Source organism: Dendrobium catenatum, unplaced genomic scaffold, assembly GCF_001605985.2.
Source record: "Dendrobium catenatum unplaced genomic scaffold, ASM160598v2 fragScaff_scaffold_908, whole genome shotgun sequence".
Classification (NCBI taxonomy): Eukaryota; Viridiplantae; Streptophyta; class Magnoliopsida; order Asparagales; family Orchidaceae; genus Dendrobium; species Dendrobium catenatum.
The window spans coordinates 624,056-630,055 of record NW_021319370.1 but is presented as its reverse complement, the minus strand read 5'-3'; positions in this window follow the sequence as shown (position 1 = coordinate 630,055).

Genomic DNA, 6,000 nt, shown 5'->3' with positions numbered 1-6,000 from the left:
CCACACTCCCTTGAGTTCCCCCCTCACAGGATCTTCTCCCTCTCAAACTCCACCCTTTCCTCTCTCCCTTTCAAGCTCTCTCTTCAAGTTTCCCCCACAAGAACGAAGCTACAATGGCTGCCACAGGATCTTCTCCCTCTCAAATTACTACTAAATAGTTATGTATTATCATGAATTTTAGTAATTTTAAATTATTAATTTTTACTTTGTTTATTAAAATGGTTGAGTTAATATAATTATTGCTTGAGGAGAAGTAAGATTTTAAGCTAGGGGATCTGATTAGTATAAATTATATATTATTTTAGTTATATTTAATTTAGTAAAGTTATACTATTTTAGTTGTATTTGTACAAGAATTATGCAAGAAAAAAAATATAAGAAATGGAAAGCGCCACAGTGCCGACAAGGATAATGTTGTGGTGTCATAACAATTAATGACAAATTACTAATTTCAATATGGCAGCACTGACCATCAACATTTACAAGCATTGTGACATCATAGATGTTAGCATCGTGATGCATCATTATACCACTGTGACCAAAATCAGCACTGTGTCATTCGGTGTCTCGATAAAATTAAAGCAAGAGTGCCAACCTTTTGAACACCATGGCACCATAATGTCGATTCAAGCATCATAACGCTTACATTTTATAAGGCAGTAGTAGAGCAGCTATAACTGCTAAGAGCCACACCAACTTAGTGAAGAGATGCACTGATTTAGGCAGTAACCGTACCATGTCATTCAGTACCACAGCAAAGCCGACCCTACATCATCGAGGAGCTAGTTCATTTTCCATTGATGTAGGTCCACCCTATCCGGTGCAGGACCTTCAAGTATGATCTTGTACTTTCTATAAATAGATGCCAGTTATATTATTTTTGAAGTTTAATTCCCCGAGTGAATTTGAGTACTTTTAATGTATTTCTTTAGTGCACCCTTAGAGTAAAATCTAAGGGAGGCTAGTGTGACGTCCCAGACATCAATAGTGAAAGGATTCATCTGACAGTCTTACTTTCTTTCCTCCCTTTTTTTTTCTCGCTCAGACCAATACAGACATCCAGAAATAATAATTTCATTAAAGAAAACAAGTACATCAAAATGCTATAATTCACATTTCGACATTTCATATACACAGTCCAAAAGAACATGTACAATAGCCGCTCGGGCTACAAAATAAAGCCAGAACATAAACTATGAAAACCTATACTAGCGTCTGAAAGAAGCTTCAAGCGGGAGGCTCTAAACTTGAAATCATTAACCACATATAATAAGCTTAAATAGCCCAGCAAGTCACCAAAGCCTACAACTGAAATCAAAGCTCGGCACGAAAGTAATATGCATGTCAAATGGTCAAATCAAATCCATAACAGTCAGTTGCACATGATCAGTGAATCTATGCAGATACGAAAATAAGTACAGAAACAAAAATAAATACATGAACAATAGAATCCCAAAATCATAAATGATAGAATCAGTGAACAGTAGAAAATCCATAAAGCTCAATAAATCAGAAATCAGTTCGTGCATCAAATCTCTTTAATAGTCATCTTATCTATCACACCAGTCTATAACATTAGTCGAATCAATGTAGTAGAATCGTATCACAACATACCAACATACACTTACAAATTCCAGTTCTTTATCACTTGCTTAATAAATCATATGCAATCCAGTAATTGGTATTACGTGCTCAATGAGTCACATGTCACTTGTTCAGTATATCAGGTGCATAAAGTCAGTTCAGTGAATCAGTAGTAGCAGTGTATGTATCAATATCAGTAACAATCCAATGACGACATAAACGATTATGCTATAATGGTGAAATCATGTAGTAACAACTAATCCGTACAATAACGATAAATCCGCACAGTAATTAAGTCCATACTAGTAAATCCGTCAAATCAAATACGATTAACATCACTCAATCATATCCATAGAATCAATCAGATCAATAAAGAAATCACTTCCGGTTAATAATATCAAACGGTATGAAATCACATAAAACAATCAATACAGTAAACATCATATTCTATATCATATGGTCAGTGCATCACATGTATCACACGTATTGGTCAGCATTCGGTGTATCACGTGCTATAAGATCAGTACAATTATCAGCATCAGTGAATCAGTAGTATCGGTATCGGTATCGGTATCGGTAGTATCAATGAATCGATGCAGTATCAATATCTATATCAGTATCTGTGTTCACTAACATGTATAGTATAAAAAAAATCAATGAAATCGTGCAATGACAGGAAACTCATAAGTCCGTACAGAATTCAGATAATCACAGAAATCGTATATAATCAAATGAAATACGATATTCAGATACTTGATTAGAATCAAACAGCTGATACAAAAGAACTGAATTTATTTCGAATAGCATAATATTTAAGTCAGATTTCACAGAACCAACAAAATCGTGCAGAACAAACAGAATCATACAGAATAAACAGAATCGTACAGAACAAATAGAATCATACAGAATAAAAGAAATCATACATAACAAACAGAATTATACAGAAATCAGAAATCATATATCAGATAATTCACAAAATAGATCAGATAATTCACCAGAAGTAGTTATTCAAATTGCCATACAGAAATCAAAAAATCATGTAGAAATCATATAGTCATCATAATACAAATACTTGATCAAACAGAAATCAAATCACTGATACAGAAAAATAGAATTCACGAGTCAGATTTTACAGCACCGACAGAATCGTACGGAGTAAACATAAGTTATATAGAACGAGCAAAATCGTACAGAACAATAGAACCGTACAGAACAATAGAATCGTACAGAAGATATTTCAAATCAGATAAAATCACATTCATCTCAGATAATTCTAATCAGATAATTCATAAAACAGATCAGATACGTCACAGAACAGATTATCAGATATCAAACATCAGATTTCATATCACATATCACATATCAGATTTCATATTCCAGATTCCAATACCCTTACAGAATCTATACGGATTCTGGCCCCTTATATCTCTCTTTGTGCTTATGGCACCAGAACAAAACAGATATATGTAGAATTCAGAACGGAGCTTCCTTTCAGATTTAAGAACTTCCCCTTATGTCTCCCTTTGTGCAGAACGGAACAGATATATATAGAATTTTCGGAACAGAACTTCCTTTCAGATTTCAGAACTTCCCCTTATATCTCCCTTGTGCTTACAGTACCATAACTTCCCCTTATATCTCCCTTGTGCTTATAGCACCAGAACTTTCCCTTATGGCTCCCTTTTGTGCTTATAGCACCAGAACAGAATAGATATACAGAATTTCAGAACTTCCCGTTATGTCTCCCTTCCCAGACCAAGACAACGGAATCACACAGGATTCCGGCCCCTTATAACTCCCTTCTGATAGCATAGAATTAATCAATTCATTCAATGTATCAATTCAGAAAAATCAGAATTCGTACGAAAAACCAGCAGCATAACGGCAGTATACAAAATTTACACAAAAATTATTGATTCAAAAATTTACCAAATTACCACAGAACATTCACAACAATATTGTAAGACTTTCATTGTACTGACAAAATATTTTTCAATATCTTGATAATTATCTAATCGATAAAAATTGCACAGAACTCAAAATAACCGGTAGAAACTTTATATAAAATACTCAAAACGTTCAGACATATCATATAAGAAACATATCAAAAGTTGCGCGGTAAAACTTTCGTCATTTCAAAGATATGCAAGAAATTTGGTAACGGAAACACAAAACTGAGCAGAAAAATATCAAAACACAAAATCTTCGAAAACAGAAATAGGATTCGGAGTCCTTACTGTGAGACAGACAAATATTCCAACTGCGTCGTCGGACGAAAAGCGCTCCGCGGGCTCCAAAACCAAGCTTTTTCCTTACTTTCCTTCTATTTCTCTCTCCTGCCTTCACTTTCTCTCTCTTCAAATGAATCCAAAATATCTCTAATGGATATTTATCAACACTGATCATCCCGGATGATCCAAATTCGTCCCGGGACGAACTCCTCTAGACACGGATCGTACAGACGAAATTAATTCCAATTTATTTCATCCCTGGACGATGCTCTCGGGTTTAGTTTGTCCCGACGGTTCGTCCCGACCCTTCCAAGTTCGTACAGACGAAATTGACAGATTCTTCACAATTTTCTTCAGTTCGTCCCGTACTAAAGCCAGTTCGTACGGACTAACTGCACTCAAAAAAATTAGCTTTGGAGGGGTTTTACAGCTAGGGAAGTGCAAGATACAAATCTCTGGGAGAGTTTAGTCTGTGTAAACAACACTTTAATTGAAGGAAGGAGTTTAGGAAAGATACTTTGATCCATCCTTGTGATAAACGTCTTACTACTTTTCTTGTACTTTATCTTCTATGAATAAAATGAATATGACTTTTCTTATTATTTCTTTAATTTTAGGCTAAATCTCATAATTCTGGCTTATAATATAAAAAATATATTAAGTACTAATGTAGACTCTTGCTCTTTAATAAAAATAATGATATTTTCAATGTCTCCCATTCTTTATTTAATGCATATAATGGTCATGTGTGTTGTTAAAATCCTGTGTGATATAGCCTCGATAAAGGAAAACAAGAATAATTCGGAATATAGAAATATAATGTTGACATGAATAGACATAACTTGTTTTAATATTCTAGGTTTTATGGAGATGCTAATACTATAGGGAGGTTAAAGATCTTTCTTCTCACCCCTACAATCTTGATAGAGATCTATGGATGCATATACTCGGATCCACATCTATAATTAAGAGTTTCATTAGGAAAAATATATTATTTACATGCATCAATCCAAAATATTTTATTAAAATTTTATGAACTTGATTACTTATTTTCATTTAGTGGAAGGCATTTAAGAACTTTACTTTTCAATTCAGTGGGATAAATTCATGCAGTTTTAGTAAGCTGTAGTAGTCGTGTTGCAGTATAGCATAACACTACCTCATGAGTTTGGCACTCTACTCTATTACTTGATTCAGAACGTATACTGGCATAAATCAGTGGACTATTATAATATAGCATAACACTACCTCATGAGTTTGGCACTCTACTCTATTACTTGATTCAGAATGTATACTGGCATAAATCAGTGGGCTATTATAATTTTTATATGGAAGAAAACTCAAACATATCTCAAATTCAGTGAATATCACATTAGCACACAATTAACCTCTCGTCGTTCGCATCATGTATTAATTATCTATATTATTTATTTTGACAATTCACTCATGTGTGTGCTTGGTTATTCAACCTGTTATATACCTAAGATGCAAACAATCACAAGAAATTCATAAAATAGTAAATTACATACACATTGATTCTTGATCTACTTTCCTTTGACAATCTTCTTATGTTTAATTCTTTAGCTATCTCAGGTCCTTGTCTTGATTCTATCACATGTGTGCAAAAACTACTATCCTTTCTTTACATGAAATGTTTGTACAAAAAGCAATATCTTGAACACAAAGCTAAACTTCTGATTATTATAACCAATAATATATATGATCATCAAAATCTTAATATACATAAGGCTCATGGGGTTCAATAATCATATGTTCATTGCTGCTCCTATTTTGCATGTGTATTAGTTGTAATTCTCATCAGGTATTCTTCCATTGCTATATTCTTTTGAAGGCGATTGACATCTACTCTCAACTGATCCTTGTGTTTTTTCTCTGATTCTTTATGGATGAGGGTTATTCATTTTAACTAGCTTGTTATTCCATTTTCTGAGTTCTCTTCCACCTTCTTGGTGGTTTTTCTTTTAGGTTTTTTTGTGTTTTCTTTTGCGATCTTTTTTTAGTTGCTTTTATGGGTCCTTTATTTGATTTTCCCCCTCTAAAATCAGATCTGAAAACTTCTTTAGCTTCAGAGGTTTTTCCGTCGGGACTTAAAGCTTGGAATGGAGTATTGACTTCTGGTCAATCTTCATCCAAACCTTTCACTATTTCTTTTTTACATTCTTCT